The following is a 22,273-nucleotide window of genomic DNA, read 5'->3' as shown; positions in this document are numbered from 1 at the left end:
ATACAATAAAGAGTCTATTCCAGATGGAAACAAAGTTTAAAACTGATCCTGAATTAAACAGTAATAGTTAATATGTAATTGATGAACTGGTTGTCCTGATAAAATAGAGCCAACAATATTAAGGTGGCTGCTGCCGGGAGCTACTGATAAGAAATCACTATGCAAATAGCAATGTATAGATGAAATGGGGAAATAGTAGCTCCACCGCTAATAGCGGGAGTATAGCTTGCGTATGAGCAAGATAGTTACCAGTGTGTCTCTCCAATGTCCAAATGTCCCAAAAGAGAAGCTGCAGGTGCGGTCTCTTGGAGGAGGTAATGCTCCGACCGCTCGTCAGCGGGAGCGTGGAGCTGGCGGTGCTGGCAGGCTGGGAGCCGATGACTGAGCGCTCCGTGGTGACAGGTGCTTCACCAGTGTAGATGCAATCAGCTTTCAAGAGCTCACGATAAACTCCTCATGCAGGGACAGGACAGACAACCGGATCAGTAATGGTCAGACAGGAGCAAGCGGAATTCCTTGATGCATTTCTCCGGGTAGTCAAAAACCCCGGTTTCCTCAGAAGGCATGATATCCGCTGTCAAACAGGGGTTTAAATAGCTCTGTGCATTGCTTTTAATTGCAGGATCTTCTTCAGCTGAATGGTTCAGCTGCTTGAATTTGAACTTCAGCATACTAAGACAGGGCCGGATTAACAATGGGGCGGGTGGAGCTGCAGCTCCAGGCCACCCCATGAAAATAGGCCCACAGGACCTACTGCAGTGCTTGCTGTTTTGACAGGAAAAAAAACTTTTCCTGTCACCAGTCCACTACAGCGTTCCAAAGCCCCGTCCATTCTGCAGGATTATCTCCCATTCCTTCCACCCCCGGCCCCATTGCCCGAATCCCCGGTTATCCTCGGGCCTGCTCATAGCTCCGCCCCCAGACTGTCCGAAACTCCGCCTCCGGGCAGGCCGACAGTGCAATCTGAGTTGTGCTAAGCTCCGCCCCCGAATCTCGCTAAGCCCCGCCCCCAAATCGTGTTAAGCTCCGCCCCTTCATCTGTATACCGGGATGCTAAAAACTGTGCCCCGGGGTTTTCTAAAGCCCAGCCATTGACCCCTCACCCCTCCTTGGCAACTGAGCTGTTACACTGCAGCCGGACACTAAGTGAGAAAACTCAGAAAAGTGTACATAACCAGAGGTGGGTGTAATGTCTGTGTCTATCTATCTATCTATCTATCTATCTATCCATCTATCTATCTATCTATCTATCTATCTATCTATTGATGTATATATATACATATACTGTGTGTATATATATATATATATATATATATATATAGATAGATATATTGTAATGTGTATATAATATATATGTATGTAAATGTGTATATATGTAAGTGTAAATATGTGTTTATAGTATATATATATGTGTGTATATATATGCATGTATGTACAGTGTGTGTGTATATATATATATATATATATATATTATATACACACACACACACACACACACACATACATATATATATATATATATATATATATACACATACATACACACACAGGACCTGTATGATATACCGCTGGACACAGGGGCGTATCTATAATGGGTGCAGTGTGTGCGGGGCACACGGGCCCCGTGTCCAGGGGGGCCCCGCACCGCACACACTGCACCCATATTTTTTTTAAACTTACCTGTCCGAGGTCTCGCGTCGGGTGTCACTGCTGCTCAGAACACCGGAAAAATGGCCGCCGCTGCCATTTTCCAGTGTTCTGTGCATGAGCAGTAGTTTCCGGGCACACTCTAGTGCCCAGAGTCTACTAAGGCTCCGGTGGCTGGCTAGCCGCGTCAGTCGGCTGCCAGCCACCAGGGAGAGAGGAGGGGCCCCCTCCTCTCTTACAACGCTCCTGGCTGGACAGGATGCCGCCGGTCAGAAGACCGACAGCAGCATCCCAATATAAGTACCGTACCCCTCCCCCTTTCTTCCTCTAACCCTACCCTGGCGGTGCCTAACCTCCCCCCGGTGGTGCCTAACCCTAACCCCCCTTCCCACACCCTAAACCAAACCCTCCCGGGTTGGTGCCTAACCGTAACCTCCCCCTGGTGGTACCTAACCCTAAACCCCCCTCCCCGCAGCCTAATCCTCCCTGGGAGGTCCCTATCCCCCCCAACACTGGGCTAACCCTTACCCGTATACTTACCTCCGGGATGCCGGTGTTCGGTATGCTGACGTTGGTATCTTGATCCCTTTGGGATCACAGCATCGGCTTCCTGACGGGAGTCAGGATTCCAGCTTTGGTATACATCCCGTCCACTGGCATCTTAACCGCAAGTGGTAAATTAAGAGGGTACAGGAGCTTGAGGTGCACATAAGGGGACCGATTCTTGACTTGGACCCAGAGCTGGGAGTGCAAGGAGCGGCGAGCGATTTGGAAGACTTCAGAAGCCCTCCTTGCGTTGTATAGAGTACCACCTCTGCACATGTGTGATGTCACACCCACCCCATCGTTCCCAAAGGGACAGTGTCAGCACAAACAGGAAGAGCGACAGGCCCTGGATTAAGGTGTATAGGGGCCCCAGAAATTTGGTTTATGAAGATCCCTAAGATTCCCCCCCCCCCTTGTGCTCACCATCCCATCCCCTCTGCTGGTCCGTCCAGTTTGCACTGTGCTGAGCAGTTCTGTCTCACAGCTCCTTCGACTCCCAGCTATACTGCACAGTCACTCTGTATATGTAGTGTTCACTCTAGCTCCGGCGCGAGGCAGGGCGCCCGAGCTAGAGAGGGCACGTTCGTGTCCGAGCAGGGGGCGTGGTCATCGACAAGGGGGCGTGTCTATAAGACGCGTCCCCTTTACGTCACTCTTGGGGGCGTGCCCGGCACTTACGGACACGCCGGGCAGCCCCCAAGCCCTGCAGACAGGGAGAATAGATGCCGGGCGCATGCGCCCGGCGTCTATTCTCTGGCGGTGACCGGGTCACCGCACATTTCTTCACCCGCGGGACGCTGCGACCCGCGGGTGAAGACAGTTCCCGCAGGCTGTTAGGGCGGGGCGCTTTTTGCCCTCCTTCTGGAGGGCAGGGCGCTTTTTGCCTTCCAGAAAGAGGGCAGGGCGCCACGCCCCGCTAAAACAGCCTAGTGGGAACGCTAATATGTGTGCATCCAATCGGATCCCTCCCAAGGGGGAGCGTACCGATAAGAAGCCGATAGGCTTCTATTGGGTAACTCCACCTGAAGATGGCATTACCCATTGGTGCTTTGTACATATGGGGAATGCGGTAAAACCCCCCAAAACTGCATTTTCAGGGTTTTACCGCATTTTCCCCTTTAGTACATCCCGTCCTCGTCCTACCTGTTCTATTAGCACTATCTCAGGATGGCAATAACAGATTACATTTTAAAAAACAAACAAACAAAAAAGATATATTTTTTATATGTAAAGACTTCTGAGTTTTTTTTATCATTTTAAATATTTTTTTTAATTTTAAACTTTATTTTTTTTTAATTAACAAAAAAACTTAATGCCCAAACAAACTCATGCATACACAGCTGTACAGTAAGGTAGCCCTTACTGCCCTAGTCCAGTATTACCATTGAAGATATTTATTTTTTAAAAAGGAACAGCTAAAGAAGGCCGTTCATTTATTAATTTACAGCAGTGACTAGGGATGTGGGATGAACACTTACAGAAATATGACAATGATCAGTGAACAATTTAGATTTTTTTTTTTCTTTTATTTAAACTATTCTAGCACTTAATGAAAGACAGACAATAGAGGTCATACCATTTCACACAGAGCGCAACTTTTTCTTGTAATTGCTCCACTATAGCCACACCCATGGCACTGGCCACACCCCCTGTGCAGACCACACCTCGCAGCTCACGCCCTCACATCTCTAGTTACACCATCGCAGCGACTGTCACACCCCCTGCAGCGGCACACAATAGGCCAGTGGTTCCCAAACTGTGTGCTGTGGCACCCTGGGGTGCCTCGGGACACTTGCAGGGGTGCCTCAGGTTGGTGGTTCACACCAAATCAAATTATTTATGGTCAATGTAATGTAAATATGTGGACAAACAAAAGCTCAAACCTGTTCACAACCACATAACTGTGCCTAAGGACCGGTCAGCACAATTTACTTCACTTCACTACTTCACTACATTTTTTCAGGATTTCTCAATAACAAATGTTTGGTTTAGGGGTGCCGTGAAAACAATGCTGATACTCTAGGGCGTCGTGATTCAAAAAAAGTTTGGGAACCTCTGCAATAGGCCCTTCATAAATATCAGCTCCAGGCCCATGTGGACATTAATCTGGCACTGTACTAAGAGCATCAACCCAAATAATAGATCTTATAAGCTGTATGTAATTTATATAAAATAAATAAAACATGATGATTAATTGTCAAAAAATAATACAGATGCAATAATTATTATATAGAAATTGCACATGTTAAAATCGTATGCAATAAAATATACATATATTTAATACAGATATAATGAAGGAATATGTATAATTACGAATGATCATATGAATAAAAAATAAAAATGTAGATATAAATAAATAAAACATAAAACCTGTGTGTTGCTCAGTATGAAACATTAATCTAATCAGAAATTAAGAAATATATATTACAAGATACCCAGATATAAAGTACATAGAAAGCTATATATATCTCTCTATAAGCTAAAAAGATGAGGAATACCACAAAATTAATAGATGTCTCCTGGGATCAAATAATAAAAGAGTAAAGGATATTAGAAAAAACCCAAAAGATATACCCATCATTTAGGAACTAACTATATATATATATATATATATATATATATATATAATATATATATATATATATATAATGATTATAGAGGCATTAAAGAGTCTGTGTGTGACTACACAGGACCCATTCTGCACACTCGCAGAATGGGTTCTGCATACAGGAATCGGGAATCATCTGTACGGGAATCGGGATTGATATCTGCGTACGGGAATCAGGAATGCGTATTGGGAATCTACGAACAGCAGGCCCTGGGAAGAAGGATGATAAATTCCTTCTGTGCAATTCCATACTCAATGCCACTGAACATACATACCTTACATGATGGCCTAATGCCTTACTAAGGGCATCAGGCCATGACGTGTGGTCAGTAAGGTCTGTATTAGGGGTGCCAACTGTGCCCCCTCTGTCACCCCCTACTAAGGTACTTTATAATTCTGTTTCAGTTACTCTACCTTCATTATCATATCAAAAATAGTAATTTATCATTTTCTACATCAGGGTCCATAGGGTGTCCGCAGGATACCTTGGGGTTTAGGCAGATGACGTCAGACATCGGGCACCACAGAGTTAAAGTTTTCAGCCTCCCAGGATGCATTGGGGTCCCTCTCCTATACCCCGCCCCCAAGGCAAATCAGTTTCGTAGGTGCCCGGCTCGGAGTCGGATCACCATTTACAGAGGTGGGCTGTAATGGCCCCTGAAGTTCTTTTCAAGGCAGCTGTGGCTGCATAAGATGAGCTGCACAGCATAGACAGTCAGTACTGACGTCTATGCTGTCGCTCCTCCACCCCGCCGGACCAGAATGCCGGTACTGATCCGGGGATGCTGGTGGGTGTCTGGGGTCACAGCTAGCGGTGACCCCGGACTACCCGGACTGTGGCTGGATTCAAGGGGGCAGGTAAGCGGCGGAGTCCTGCGGAGGGTACCCGCCGATACAGAGTCCTTGGTCCCCAGGCAGGGGGCTCCCTGGGGACTGGCTGCACGTGGAGCCAGGTATTAACCTGCACTTCCACTAGAGCACCAGGGACAGCGAGCTGAAGCATGAGTGGGTTAAGCTCCAGCATCCCAGGAGTTAATTGCATGCCAGGGGTGCGAGCCTTCCCTGTCTAACAGCCGGCGCCTCCCCCGCTGCACAGTGCCTCTCCATTGCGGTCTGGCTGCCTGTGTGAGCGCTCCTTCCCCGGGCCCGCCTCCTCTCTGCTCCTCGGCGGCAATTTTCAATTGGAAGTGTGCAAACTTTGCTGGACGCTGGATACAGGTGGCATCGCGGTCTGGGTCCCCCGCATACCTCTCCTCCAGTAAGGTCAGTGTATGCTGCACTATTTTCTACCAGGCTCTGTGTCTGCCTAGTTGATCATAGTGCTGCTAGTTCAGGGATTTATTTCTGCATTGTATGTGACTTACTGCTAGTGCTGCTGCCTGTACTTTCACTTCTGACTGTCAGCCATTTTACTATACCTGTTCTTTCTCTGCTAAAGCCCTTGCGGTGCGGTGTTGCAGGGTGTTCATTACCTCACAGTAAATGTGTTTTTCTGTGTGGGGAGTCACATATACCCCGTTCACACTCATCATGTCTGGGAGTGAACGAGAATATCCTCTTCAGCTAAAATGTACAAAATGTAATGTGCAGTTAGTGGAGGGAGATGTGAACGCTGAGGGTTTATGTAGGGCATGTTATATTATATCACGCCCGATTTCTGTCACTGTGCCTGTGCAAGAACCGCCCTGGGCTTGTTTTGCTAAGGCACTTACAACCATTGTGGGCAAGTTGGCGACGCCCCCTGCATTTCCCCAGATGGGTTATCGCAGCAGCCGGTGATCTCATCACCCATGCAGGGTTCCCCAGGCAGTTGATGGTACCCCAGTGTCTCCCACTTTTGACCCCCCAGGTCTTGCGGGAGCCTGTGTGGGTGAATTTATTGTCCAATACAGCACCTGACAGACGTTTTACAAGGGGAGTCACCATTGCGGCCTTCTAAGCAGCCTTTAATGTCTCAGTATGATGAGGATGACATGACGTCTGATGATGGTGAGATTTTTGACTTTTCAGACCAGGAGCCCCTTCGTACTAAGGAAGGAGGAGTCTAAGTCTAAAGTCTATATACCTGGCCTTATACGGGCAGTCCGTGTGGCCTTGGTTATTGAGATCCCCCCGTGGCCAAATCTAAACATGCCTTCTTTAAGGATGTTAAGGGAGATGTCACTGTATTTCCTCTATCTGGTCAGTTAATAGATCATTTAAAGGAGGCATGGGAAAATCCAGATAAGCGGTTCCAGCCTCAAAAATGCTTGGCCTTTGTATAACCCATTGCGGATAATTATTTTTCCAAATGGTAAACCCCTCCACAGGTGGATTCTCATGTCACACGCCTATTACGGAGAGCAACATTGCCCATACCCTCCATGTTCTCCTTGAAGGATGTTACGGATCACAAGGTGGAAATATGCCTAAAATCCATTTAGTCCCTTGCTGGAGGGGTTTCCAGAATGGCTATGGACGTGTGCTCAGTGGCCAGAGCCATGGAGCGCTGGGCAGATAATCTGGAGGCGTCTCTGGAGCTGAGCAGGTGGAGTTAGTAGGTAATCTCAGAAACTCAGCCACGTACATTAATGAGGCAGCCTTAAATATAGGTCTCCTCACTTCCAGAATCTCCTCGGCAGCAGTAGCGGCTCGCCGCTCCCTGTGGTTGCGCTCTTGGACAGCGGAGGCTGATTCCAAAAATGGTTTGGAATGCTTGCTCTTTAATGGACGGGTCCTGTTTGGCCCTGATCTGGACAGAATTGTGGCCACGCTGGCAGCAGCTAAATCTGCGTGTCTGCCATCGGTTACAGTCCCATCGGGGTCTGGGGCTTCGTTTTTTCGAGCCATATAGGGCCCAGGGTAAGTCCAAAATACAGTCCTCTCCAAGACAATCAGGCAGGCTTGGAGTACAAGACATCCTACTCCCAAGCCGGACGATGAGCCTTTAGCCTGACGGGACGGGCCTTCCCATTGGGGGACCCCAAAGTGGAAGGCCGACTTTTTCAGTTCGCCCAGTGCTGGTGTTTGACCACCATGGACACTTGGGTAAGAGAAGTGGTCTCTCGGGGGTATGCCCTCTCCTTCCAGGGAAGGCCTCCCAGATGGATTTTCACCACAGGCCTTCAGTCAGATCAAGGCAGGGCCCTGGAATTCCAGAATGTGTTGCACTCTATGCTCCAGGCTGGAGTTATAGTGCCAGTTCCGTTGCCCCAGAAGGAAACGGGGTATTACTACAATCTCTTTCTGGTACAGAAACCCAATGGGTCTTACCGGCCCATCCTCAACCTCAAGACCCTCAACAAGTCCTTGAGGGTTCCTCGGTTCAGGATGGAGACCCTGCATTCCACCATGTTGGCAATGGAGTCTGGGGATTTTGTAGTGTTGCTGGATATTCAGGATGCTTACCTGCATATCCACATTTTCTCAGCAAACCAGCGTTTCCTCAGGTTTGCAGTGGTCGATCAACATTTCCAGTTTCTGGCACTGCCCTTTGGTCTGGCCACAGAGCCTCGAGTGTTTACCAAAGTCATGGCAGTCATGGCAGCCCACCTGCGGATGCAGGGGGTCCGCTTGTTGCCCTATCTGGATGACCTCCTGTGCTTGCCAGGGTCTACAGAGATACATCAGTGTCATCTGCAACTGACAATATCTGTGTTGCAGAATCACGACTGGCTGATAAACTGGAAGAAGTCATCCCTGGTTCCCTCACTGAGGATGCTCCATCTCAGAGCCCTGTTGGACTCCCAACATCAGAGGATCTTTGTGACGGAGGTAAAGATCTCTGCATTACAGGTAAAGGTACGCAGTTGCCTGCAGAGTCGCTGAAGTGTCTATTCACTCGGCAATGAGGTTACTGGGATCCATGGTGCTGATGTTCAGTATCACTGGAGTATGCCCAGTTTCACTACAGACCTCTGCAGAAATTGATCCTCTCCAGATGGAATGGGTGGCCCCATTGGATAAAGACACAGACAATAGTGCTTTCCCCAGAGGTATGTCTGTCTCTGACCTGGTGGCTGCAGACTGCTCACCTAAACAAGGGGCGCCCTTTTGGATTGCGGACTGGGTCCTTCTCTCTGAGGCTGGGGAGCAGTGACGGGTCCACACTTGTCCCAGGGAAGATGGACACCTGCAGAATCTGCACTTCCAATAAACATCTTGATCCTTTGGGCAGTATTCAAAGCTCTCCAGCAGGCAAGACATGTTCTCCATGGAAAACCTGTGCAGGTACAGTCGGACAACGCCACCACAGTGGCTTACATAAACCGCCAAGGAGGAACCCGAAGTCAGGCGGCCCTGACAAAGGTATCCCGCATTCTGGCTTGGGCGGAAGGCAATCTCCCTGCCATTGGCAGTGTTCATGCCAGGAGTCCTCCACTGGGAAGCAGACTTTCTCAGCCATCAAGACGTGCATCCAGGGGAATGGTCTCTTCAACAGGAGGTGTTTCAACTACTGGTGAACAAGTGGGGCCTTCCAGAGATAGACCTCATGGTCTCCCTACACAACAACAAGCTGCCTGTGTATGGGTCAACAACAAGAGACACGTAGGCTCTTCTGGTAGCCGCTCTGTCGGTCCAGTGGACCTTCCAGTTTGTGTACTTCTTCCCTCCATTCTCCCTTCTTCCTCGAGTAATTCGCAAATTCAAGCAAGAAGAAGGCACGCTCCTGCTGGTAGCTCCAGCGTGGCACTGATGTCACTGGTACTCAGATCTTCGGAGTCTCTCCATAGACACTCCGATGCTGTTGCCTCGATGTCCAGGCCTGTTGTCTCAAGGTCCTTGCCATTACCTGGACCTGGGTCGTCTGTCTTTGACGGCGTGGCTTTTGAGACTACCCTCTTAAGGTCCTGGGGTTGTTCCTTCTCTGTAGTTAACACCATGCTCAGAGCTCAGAGTGGTGTCACCCTAGAGGCTATGACCCTCAGGTGTTTAGGTTATCCAGGGTTTTGGCTTTCCTACAGGTGGGCTTAGATCACAGTCTTCGCCTTGCTTCCCTGAAGGTGCAAGTTTCTGCCCTATCAGTGTGGTTTCAGCATAGGATTGCTACTCTCCCTGATGTCTGCACCTTTATGCATGGTGTGCTTCACATTCAGCTTCCCTTTGGTCCACCAGTGGCTTATTGGAATTTGGCTGTGGTCCTGAGGGCTCTCCATGGAACACCATTTGAACCACTGGGCAGTGGATTTAATATGGCTTAGACTGTTTTCTTCTAGCTGTTGCTTCGGCCAGAAGGGTGTCAGATTTGGGGGCTCTCTCATGTCACCTTCCCTTTCTGATTTTTCATAGGGACAGGGCGGTGCTTCGCACTCACCCTGGTTTCCCACCTAAGGTGGTACCTAGTTTCCACATTAATGAGGAAATTACAGCACCGACCTTTAATTCCCCAGAACTCTCGGCTGGCGATGCCCCCTTGGATGTGGTACGTGCGCTAAGGATTTATGTTGACCGTACCAATTCATTTCAGAAGTCAGATTCCTTGTTTGTCCTCTATGGTTTCCATAAGAAGGGTTGGCCTGCCACTAAGCAGACCTTGGCAGGATGGATTCGCATGGCAATTTCTGAGGCTTACATTCATGAGGGCCTTCCTGTACCATCCTTTCTTGTTGCTCACTCTACTCGGTATGTGGGTCCTTCGTGGGCAGCTCGCTGTGGTGCCTCTGCTGTTTAGCTTTGCAAGGCAGCCACATGGTCTTCTGTCCATACCTTTGTGAGGTATTATGTATTTGATACCTTCGCCTCTCAGGGTGCTTCTTTTGGGCGGCGGATTCTCCTTTCTGCACAGGAGCGTCCCCACCCTTAAAGGATACTGCTTTGGGACATCGCCAAGGTCTCCTGTCGATACCCTATGGACCCTGATGTAGAAAATAAGAGATATAGTAAGAACTTACCGTTGTTATCTCTATTTCTACGAAGTCCATAGGGTTCCACAGGAATCCCACCCTGTCGCACCTGTGCTGCAGATGGGCTTTTTTCTGGTCACTGGTTTTCCGTCTCCTTCTGGTGAGATTGTGATTCTTGTGTGTTCCAGACTTTCTTCTCTCTCTGTATTCTCCTCCTCCGGCCTATGGCTTGTTACATAACTGATTTGCCTTGGCTCGGGGGCGGGGTATAGGAGAGGGACCCCAGTGCATCCTGGGAGAAGTAAAACTTTAAATCTGTGGTGCCCGATGTCTGACATCATCCGTCTATACCCCAAGGTATCCTGTGGAACCCTATAGACTTCGTAGAAATAGAGATAACAAGGGTAAGTTCTTACCATATCTCTTATTATTTACTCACATATATTGTAAATAAGTGTACGAACCATAGTGTCCCAAGGCATTTCTTGGAAATGCATGAGAGTGATCCTTCTGGTTTGAGAGTACTTGGGTTAGAACATATACCTATAACGAATCGGAGTGGCGACAGATTTAGAACTTTGTGTCGACAAGAAGCTTCTTGGATATTGAAACTTCAATTATTAAAGCCACAAGGGTTAAATGAAACAATTGATCTTGAATTTATTTAGTAATCTGTGAGAAGCCCTTTTTGCCACTTCTCTTGTTTTGTTCTCATGAAACTCTTTTTTAGTATATAGCGTAATTGAGTCTTCCTATTCTGGTTCTTTATTGATGGTGCTTCTCTGCTTCCTATTTTTAAATTAAATACTTAGGTAATAGAACACGTCAAGTTCTTGTTTGTTTATATTAGCGATTCTTTTTGTATTGTATTTTATTTTAATATTTTTATATTGCTTTTGTTTAATATTATTTATTATTCATTATATGTTTTTTATTTAATTATTTATGTATTGATTATTGATATATATTTCCTTATTGTAGTGTATTTAGAAATTATTATTACTATGAATTGTATTGTATTAGGTGCGGCTAAATATGATTAATTAAGCCTGTTTAAATATCTGCTTTTTTTCTCCCTATGGGTGATATTACTAGATATGAAGGGAGTAGTGGTGTTTGTCTTAATTAATTGATTACTTTAATGCACCTGAAATTTGTGATTGACAGCACTATAAGGTTGGGCCATGACTGACCCTTTGAATACATCCGCCTCTTGAGAAAGCCGCCAGGTGCGGAGAAACGCGTTGAGGACACAGTTGTGCTATCCGGTGGTGTGACTCCATCCTTTACTGCATGCTGCAGTGTGAGATTTCTGCTTGTCTTTCCTTCCCCCTCCAACGGCTCACACGCTGGTTGATCTGTAGCGGCTTGCCGGGATACATGTGAGCAACACAGGTGATCTGCATCACGGGATCAGTGCCCAGGAGGGGTCAGTCCCTGCTCCATTTACCTCTCAAGGAAGCCACCTCGGCTACGGATGCCGCAGACTACTGACCGCCGGAGCGGTTCAGAGAGAGGGAGACCCTGTCGGGCATTCGGTCTGTTGCCTGGGACACTGCTGGTGGCCATGGAGGCTGCTCAATATTCATTACTACAGGAGTGGCCTGTCTATTGGAGGATAGTGAGTACTGTTGAGCCCTTATATATACATCTATTACAGCTCCAGTACTGCTCGACCATCAGCATATACTCCACTTTGAAGTTTAGCGCACTTGTACTGTGCTTTGATACCATTGTTGCCATTATTATCAGTCTGTGGCCTGTTTGTTACACAGTGTCACTATTGCTGGGAACATTATTTCTACCACTGGATGTGGAGTCTATACTGTGCACAGTTATATCAATTGATCTGAAAAGGGACTTTGGTACCCTGTATTACAGGGGATTGGAGATCATTACCCACCGGCTGTTATATTTACATTTATGGTTATATTTCATTGTCAATTTGTGTACAATACATGTTTAATATATGTTTTTAAGGATTGTTTCTTTTTAGAAATCCCATTTAGGGATCATTCACATATCATATGTGCATATTAATAAATACTAATTTTTATAGTGCATATTTTCTATCTGCTATGTCAAATTAGCGCCGTCTATCCATTGTTTTTATATATTAAATGCTAGTTGAAGTACTCGGCGTTGCCCGGGTTTAAATCTTAAAGTTATTAAGTTAGGCATCCCAGACCAATTGTCACCCCTCTGTGAAGTTTTTATCAAAATCCATCCAGTTGAAAGCCCAGAACAGGCTCCACAGGTCAAAGTTCTGCCCAGCGTACACCAACGGGAGGTCCGACCGGGACCTGATCTTCAAGTTATTAGGTTAGGCATCCCAGACAAATTTTCAGACATCACAGACCAATTGCCATTCCTTTGTGAAGTTTTCATTCAAATCCATCCAGTGGAAGGCTCATAACAGGCTGCCCTGGTCAAAGTCCTGCTTAGTGTACACCAACGGGAGGTCCAACCGGGACCTAATCTTCAAGTTATTAAGTTACAATAGGCATCCCAGACCAATTGCCAGACACCCCAGACCACTTGCCACCCTTCTGTGAAGTTTTCATGCAAATCCATCCAATGGAAGGCCAAGAACAGGCTTCCAGGGTCAAACTTCAGTCCAGTGTACACCAACTGGGACCTCAACCACCTAGTATGTCTTCTGGGATTCAATCTTACAACCCTAGAAAGTTTTTGTCCAAATTATGTGATGTCGAGTGTTAAAGGCGGTCTTCCTCTCATCTCCAGCTTGGTTTTTTATTAAATTGTAGTTTTTAACAAAGACGAACCCAGGACCAGCTGGAGAATGGACAGATAAATCCTCTGTCTGTATTTTGGACATACGCAACCCCTAGGAGGCACTTTGCCAGGGATTAAATGGGGCAACCCCATTCTCTATGAAAGGGAAGTGTCTCTTTAGCTTGTTTATTAAAGACGTCTTGGAAAGCCAAATAGGCTGGTGGAATGTCCATTTAGTCAGCGATTTCAGTAAGCCAGACAGGCATCACATTATTATTATTTACTAGCTGAAGTGCCCGGTGTTAGCCGTACAGGCATCACATTATTATTATTTACTAGCTGAAGTGCCTGGTGTTAGCTGGGTTTAAATTGTCAAATTATTACGGTTTATTATGGGATATCATCCAAATCCATCCAATGGAAGGACCAGAACAGGCTCTCTAGGTCAAAGTTCTTCTTTGACGCACTCCGCCGTGAGGTCCGACCGGGACCCCAAACACTACATTGCCACCCCTCTGTAAAGTTTTCATCCAAATCCTTCCAGTGGGAGGCCAGGAACAGACTCCCCAGGTCAAATTTCTGCCCAGCGTACACCGACGGGAGATTCGACTGAGACCTCAACCCCCTAATATGTCTTCTGGGATCCAATGTTACTACTCTGAAGTTTTCATCCAAAGCCATCCAGTTGAAGGCCCAGAACAGGATCCCCAGGTCAAAGTTCTGCCCAGCTTACACCAACAGGAGGTATGACTGAGACCCTAAGCCCCCTAAAACCTGGCCATGGTCCAACTGGACCACCTCCTGTTGGTTTCATCCTAATTGGTGCAGGGGTGTCCGAATGCATAACTGGACAGACAGAAAAACCAACAAACAAACCAATTAATTTTATATATAAGATTGCACAAAGAATGATGGGACGATTTTCTCCAGCACTTATAAAGCATTTTATTCTTATCTGAGACAAATAAAAGTTTAGATTTGGATTTTTTGTTTTCTGATCCTCCTGACTCCTGTTGGAACTTCCCTTTTTGGGTAACCAAGGAGTGAGAAAATGATGCATCTTCAGCCTTATAGTAGGCTGTATAAATATTATCTGGTTCCTCTAAATCATCCACAGTTCATCTCCAAACACCAGTCTCAAGAGTTTCCTCTACTGTGTTCTCTTCCTTTTGCACATTCTCACTTGGGAGATCTCACTCTGTGACTCCTCACATCCCTGAGGACCTGGTAAGTCCCTGCTTATATTGCTTTGCTCATATGTTTCATAGATAACAATGTACTGTACATTTACAAAGTAGTATAAAATTAATAAAAAAATAAAAAAAAATAAAAATATATATATATACACTGCTCAAAAAAATAAAGGGAACACTAAAATAACACATCCTAGATCTGAATGAATGAATGAAATATTCTTATTAAATACTTTGTTCTTTACATAGTTGAATGTGCTGACACCAAAATCACACAAAAATTATAATTGGAAATCAAAAATGTATTAACCCATGGAGGTCTGGTTTTGGAGCCACACTCAAAATGAAAGTGGAAAAACACACTACAGGCTGCTCCAACTTTGATGTAATGTCCTTAAAACAAGTCAAACTGAGGCTCACTAGTGTGTGTGGCCTCCACGTGCCTGTATGACCTCCCTACAACGCCTGGGCATGCTCCTGATGAGGTGGCGGATGGACTCCTAAGGGATCTCCTCCCAGACCTGGACTAAAGCATCTGCCAACTCCTGGACAGTCTGTGGTGCAACGTGGCATTGGTGGATGGAGCGAGACATGACGTCCCAGATGTGCTCAATTGGATTCAGGTCTGGGGAACGGGCGGGCCAGTCCATAGCATCAATGCCTTTGTCTTGCAGGAACTGCTCACACACTCGAGCCACATGAGGTCTAGCATTGTCTTGCATTAGGAGGAACCCAGGGCCAACCGCACCAGCATATGGTCTCACAAGGGGTCTGAGGATCTCATCTCGGTACCTAATGGCAGTCAGGCTACCTCTAGCGAGTACATGGAGGGCTGTGTGGCCCCCCAAAGAAATGCCACCCCACACCATTACTGACCCACTGCCAAACCGGTCATGCTGGAGGATGTTGCAGGCAGCAGAACATTCTCCTTGACGTCTCCAGACTCTGTCACGTCTGTCACATGTGCTCAGTGTGAACCTGCTTTCATCTGTGAAGAGCACAGGGTGCCAGTGCGAATTTGCCAATCTTGGTGTCTCTGGCAAATGCCAAACGTCCTGCACTGTGTTGGGCTGTAAGCACAACCCCCACCTGTTGACGTCGGGCCCTCATACCACCCTCATGGAGTCTGTTTCTGACTGTTTGAGCAGACACATGCACATTTGTGGCCTGCTGGAGGTCATTTTGCAGGGCTCTGGCAGTGCTCCTCCTGTTCCTCCTTGCACAAAGGCGGAGGTAGCGGTCCTGCTGCTGGGTTGTTGCCCTCCTACGGCCTCCTCCACATCTCCTGATGTACTGGCCTGTCTCTTGGTAGCGCCTCCATGCACTGGACACTACGCTGACAGACACAGCAAACCTTCTTGCCACAGCTCCCATTGATGTGCCATCCTGGATGAGTTGCACTACCTGAGCCACTTGTGTGGGTTGTAGACTCCGTCTCATGCTACCACTAGAGTGAAAGCACCGCCAGCATTCAAAAATGACCAAAACATCAGCCAAAAAGCATAGGAACTGAGAAGTGGTCTGTGGTCACCACCTGCAGAACCACTCCTTTATTGGGGGTGTCTTGCTAATTGCCTATAATTTCCACCTCTTGTCTATTCCATTTGCACAACAGCATGAGAAATTGATTGTCAATCAATGTTGCCTCGTAAGTGGACAGTTTGATTTCACAGAAGTGTGAATGACTTGGAGTTACATTGTGTTGTTTAAGTGTTCCCATTTTTTTTCAAAGACTTTTCGAACCTGCGAAAAGTCTTTGAAATTGAATACGGTGTAAAACCAAAACCAGCGAAAATGACGTCATCAGTGCGAAATTATCGCAAAAACTGACTTTTCGCTCCATATTGAATACCCCTGTTAGTCTTAGTTGATAGAACAGAATCATATTACCATTGTAATTATGTGACAACCTGCTTATTACCTGAAATATGTCCTTCACCATTTTACCTCTTATTACACTTATTTATACGGAATACATATCACTTCTAGTCATTTCCAACAACTCTTCACCCTTGATTAAGTCACTGCAGCTGCTCTTTCCACTCATCCGAGGCACACTACAGAAACATGCTTCCTTCAATGACCATCCCGCAAAGTACAATAACATTGGCAAGTGTCTTGTACTTCATAATTTATGTCCTCCCTAAATATTCTTCTATATGAAAATGCTGGAAAAAAAATCTCTCATCTCCAATTAGGCATCGTAACCTGAGCCATACTCTCTTTCATGGTCCAGTCTCTCATCTCACATGCCCCTCTCCGAGCTTCTTTAGATTAGGTTTGGTATGTAAGATAGACAGTAAATAGGTAGACAATGTCTAGCAGGGGTGTATCTAGGGATCCATGCGCCCCTGGCAATATAATGGACTGGTAGTAATCCCCCGTATGCTGCATTGCCCCCCATAGCAGTCCCCCCTATACAGTGCCCCCAGTAGTAGTCCACCTATACAGTGCCCCCAGTAGTGGGCACCCCTCCCATAAAGTGCCCCCAGTAGCGGCCACTCCTATACAGTGCCCCTCCCCTGCTGTGCCAGGCTTACACACACACAGGAGAAAAAAAAATACAACTTACCTGATCCCCACTCCTGACGAGACTGCCGCTGTCCGCTCCGGTTCTCGGCTCTTCTTGCACTATGGGAGAGACGTCATGACGTCTCTCCCATAATACGCTACGGGGTAGCTGGAAGACGGAGCTCATGAGTGAGCTCCAGCTGGCTTCCTCCGTGGACGAGACAGCAGCTAATGAGAGTTTGTCTGACTCTCATTGTCTGGCTGATATAACAAACACACAGTCGCTGCTGGCGGCTGTGTGTTTGTAAACTGTGCAGGGCAGACCGCCCCTGGCGAGTGCCATCCCGGCCAATGGGTAGATACGCCCTGATGTCTAGATAGACACCATATTGTAAACAGTCAATAAGTAGACAGGGAGAAAAGGTCGACAAGTACAAAAGGTCAACATGGATGAAGATATGTTAAAAAAGGTCATAATGGTCAAAAGGTCGACACAAAACATGTTTGACACAAAAATGGTCAACCCACTTTTTTTTCTAACCCTAATCTTCACACTAACCCTCCCCTTCGTGCCTACCCTAACCATTGGGGTAAGTGCCTAACCCTAACCGACCCTCCTAGTGCCTAATTCTAACCCTCCCTCCTAATGCCTAGCCTTAACTGTCGGAGTAAGTGTCTAACCCTAACCGTCCCTCCTAGAGCCAAACCCTAACCCTCCGGTAACTGCCTAACTTTAACCCTTTAAAGGACAAAAAAAGTATCATCCATTTTTGTGTCGACTTTTTGATCCTGTCGACGTTTCGTACATGTCTATCTTCATCCAGGTTGACCTTTGTGTACCTGTCGACCTTTTGTCTCTGTACACCTATTGACTGTCTTAGACATTGTTGACCATTTTACTGTCTAACCCTTTAGATTCATGCCTACACTAATCTCACATGTGTCTTTTTCTCTTAAAGCCTACTGGATCGCTTAGGTCAGAATTTTATTTTAAAGACTCCAAAGAGACTGCACTGACCAATGTGTTCACTGCTAAGTCTTCATGCCACTACTTGCTTGTAATTCCCTTGGACCTCTTTGCAGCCTTTGACCATTCGCGTCTAATATAAATGTAAATGCTTAATTACCTAGGACTTCAAGACCCTGCCAGATCATTACATAAGGCTGGGTCCCAGGCCCTCTTCCGATTCCCATAGAACACTTGTCTTGGAAAACAAATACAGCTTGTAGTGAGATTGCTGGTTTGGAATCTAAACAGATGAACGGCTAAGCAGGTAGGAAGATTATCCCTCACACCTCCATATAACACATTATTGTAAATCAGCCTACCAAGATTTGATCTTCTCAAATGGCCATATAATGCTCTTTTCTATATTTCTTTAACATTTTAGGTGCCTAACTTGGCGAGGAATCTGGATCGCAATCAATCAACAATGAATTCAGGTTCTGGACATTCAGACGGAACAGTGTATACACGGACCATGGAGATTCCGGCTCTGGGACGCCCGTTCTCCCTTGGGATGCTGTATGATTGCCGTAATGATAAGCTCATCCCTGGTAAATATACCCCAAATCCTTGACTGTCTTTTCTAGTGATTGAGAGAATGAGATGAGTACATGGACATGTACTCCTCACTATAGGAGGAGCTTTGTATGAAGGTTATAAAAAAAACCTCAACACAAATAGGTTTAGAACTTTAGATTCAATAAAATCTATTTTTTTTATTTATTATTATTACTATTATTGGGCCTCATTCACATGCAAACCCGATGGTCTGTGTACATCTTTGATGTTAGATGAAAGGCAATAGATTGTAAGCTTGCAAGCAGGGCCCTCTTACCTCTATGTCTGTCAGTTATTACCCTGTTTTGTTCTATCAATGTTTCCAATTGTAAAGCGCAACGGAATATGCTGCGCTATATAAGAAACTGTTAATAAATAAATAAAATAAATGCACAGGATCTGTACTACGCATGCACCAGTTTCCTACAGAAAGATCTCTTTCAAGTTCCCCAAAGTCGCAGTCTGTGTGGAGCCGGCCGGCATTACCGAGAACAGCCGTTTTTGTGTGGGTGTCAGGGCCAGGGTCCGTGTCCTCCAATGCAGACTTCCTGACCTGGCTGAACAGTTCTGTTGCCCATTCTGATTAAGCTCAGCACTCGAATGGCAGACGCTGACGGGAGGTGTCTATTTTCTACAGACCCCTCCTGCGGCATTACCGTATGTTAGCCCAAAAGACGCAGCAGCAATGCTAATTGCGTCCATCTATGAATGAGGCTCGTTATCATTAATGTATAAGGCACCAGAAAAACAATCAACATTTTACCATACAGTAGGGAAGTAGAATGTGTTAAACACTGCATAGAAGAAGCATAAGAGATCATAGGCAAAGTACAGTATATACTATAAGGGTCATAAAGAAAAAACAGGATACAATATACAACATATGAAATGGGAGAATTAGAAAGACAGAGGGCCTGATTCAGACCCGCTCGCTAAGCCACGATCGCTCGCAAGTGGCTGATTGTCATACACTGTGCATGCATATACAACGCAGTGCGCGTGCGTGAACCAGTCACTGTGACGGGAAAGTGCTCGCTTGTAGCCCTCAGCCAGATCGCTAGCTTGAGTGACAGGATGGGCCGTTTTTGGGTGGTAACAGGGGAAGGACTGAGGAAACGGGGGTGTGGATGAGCGAACGCAGGCGTGTCAGTGCGTTATAACACCATTATAAGGGCGTACATAATTAAGACATGGCGACAGCATACACGTCACTTCTCAGTCTTACACACTGCGGTGCTCGCTGTGCTTGCGGTAGCCTAGGGTCTACCTCAGGTCACTGCATGCAGGTTCGATGTCTGCCGATTGTACCAATGTTTTCAACCACTTCCTGGAGATGACGTCTGAAAGTGGGCGTCTAATCTCTAGGCTGGAGGGCGTCTTACTTCACCCGCTGACCGGATCGCTGTCATCAGCATGGACAGGAGACACCGGGCGAGAGGTGACACACAGGGAGCAGGTTGGTGTAGTAAGAGGGGAGACATGGGGAGGAGGTCTGGGCACTGTGAGGGGGAGTCATGGGGAGGAGATGCGGACAGTGAGAAGGGAGACGCAGGGAGAAGTCTGGGCAGTAAGAGGGGAGATACAGGGAGCAAGTGCGGGCAGGGAGAGGGGAGACACGGGGAGGAGGTGCAGGCTGGGAGAGGGGAGAAACCAGGGACAGGCTGTGGGCAGGGGAGCTCAGGGAGAGGAGACACTGGGGGAGAGGAGGGGGCAGAGGCTGTGGGCTAGGAGAGGGGAGACATGGGGCAGAGGCAGCGGGCTGTGAGCAGAGACAGTGGGCTGGGAGCAGAGACAGTGGGCTGGGAGCAGAGACAGTGGGCTGTGAGCAGAGACAGTGGGCTGGGAGCAGAGACAGTGGGCTGGGAGCAGAGACAGTGGGCTGTGAGCAGAGACAGTGGGCTGGGAGCAGAGACAGTGGGCTGGGAGCAGAGACAGTAAAGGATTAAAGGGAAAAGTATCACAATTCCAAAAGACTGACCCTGCAGAAAGAGCATTTTTTCAGAAGTGATACTTTAGTTAATGAATGATGAATGTTTCTGAACAGTACTTGGAACTCGCAGCGAGTTCAAAACTTAATTATCCCCATTGATAATTATGTCATGAATAATTTTTATTGTGGATTTTTTGTGATATTTTTGTGATTAAAATATATGTTTATTAAAACTCATATCTACAAACACTTGCCATGGTTAATTATGCGTTTTGCATTTATTCATTTATATCAAGTATATAAGGGGAACCCTTGATAAGTATATAAGGGGAACCCTTGATAAACACCAGCCCATACAGAAGCTAGCCCATATTACATAGGGAGCAGTGTAAGTTTTTTCCCCACATTCCTCAGTCAGCTTCCCTTCTTTATCTCTTTAGAAAGTTTGATACATCTCCCCCATAATGAGAATTGTAGGCTGGGATTAACACTTGTTTTTTAAAGAATGTGTAACACTATGAATCTGGTGTAGAGCCTGATTGTACATACTGTAAGGGGTATATTTACTAAAGTGAGAGTTTGTAGAAATGGAGATGTTGCCCATAGCAACCAATCAGATTCTACTTAACATTTAACTAGCATCTTCTAGATGATAATAGCTAGCTGATCACTGAACTTAAAACAGCAATGGCAATAAATGCAAAATTAGTTGCTTTACGTGCAAATGCTTTCAAACAGGAAGACAGACAGATTGGGTCATGACAGTGGAGCTCTAGGTCAGATGACTGTTTCAGTGGTGGAAGAAAAAATAGCAGGGTAATGAGCATCAATGATCCTATATGTGTGAAGGAAGCAGTAGAGAAGGCAGAAAGTGCTATAAGAAAGGAGGTTATGGTCAGAGAGCCAAATCATAGAGAGGAGTAGAGAAGTTTAACAGAGGCCATTGTGTTTGTCAATGGGGATACTGAAATCCCTCAGGGTAAGGGAGGGTAAGTCAGAGAATAGGAAAAGGGTTATCAATGATTTAGGAGGAAGGAACAAGGAATGGTAGATGACCTCAATGCAAAGGTGGATTGATTAAAAGAGATTAAGGGGTAAATTTACTAAAATGGGAGTTCTATTAAGAAGTGATGTTGCCCATACCAACCAATCCGATTCCAGGTATTATCTTCTAGAAGGTGCTAGATAAATGAGAAGTAGAATCTGATTGGTTGCTATGGGCAACATCACTTCTTAAATAGAACGCCCATCTTAGTAAATTTACCCCTAAGAGAGAGAACCTCAAATGAGGATTGGGAAAGAGAGGGGGCTTATTGGAAATTACCTGTAAGGTGCAACCTGAGGAATGAGTATGGAGAGTATTAGGGGTACATTTACTAAAGTGCAGGTTTGTAGAAGTGGAGTTGTTGCCCATAGCTACCAATCAGATTCTAGCTATTATCTTCTAGAATGTGCTAGATAAATAAGTGGAATCTGATTGGTTGATATGGGCAGCAACTCCACTTTTAAAAACCCACACTTTAGTAAATATTCCCCTTAGAGTGGGTTTGAGATATGGGTGAAGAGTTTATTGTAGTTAGTGTAGATAGGTAAAGGGGAAAGAACATTTCATATGAAGTGAAAGTACAGTAAGAATTATTGGGAGCCATGGGGTACTTAAGGGGAGAGAAGGTGGGGGAAGCATCTAGTGAATGAGTAAATTAGATAAATAGGTAG

General features: G+C 46.2%; 1 pseudogene; it reads left to right on the top strand.

The window, feature by feature from the left end:
• Positions 1-22,273, top strand: part of LOC148508017 (uncharacterized) — a 45,664-nt pseudogene that overhangs the window by 12,867 nt on the left and 10,524 nt on the right.

The sequence above is a fragment of the Taudactylus pleione genome, unplaced genomic scaffold (genome assembly GCF_031769625.1).
Source record: "Taudactylus pleione unplaced genomic scaffold, aTauple2 ptg000377l, whole genome shotgun sequence".
NCBI classification, from domain to species: domain Eukaryota; kingdom Metazoa; phylum Chordata; class Amphibia; order Anura; family Myobatrachidae; genus Taudactylus; species Taudactylus pleione.
The sequence above is the reverse complement of the archived record's forward strand: the minus strand, read 5'-3'. Positions and strand labels throughout refer to the sequence as shown.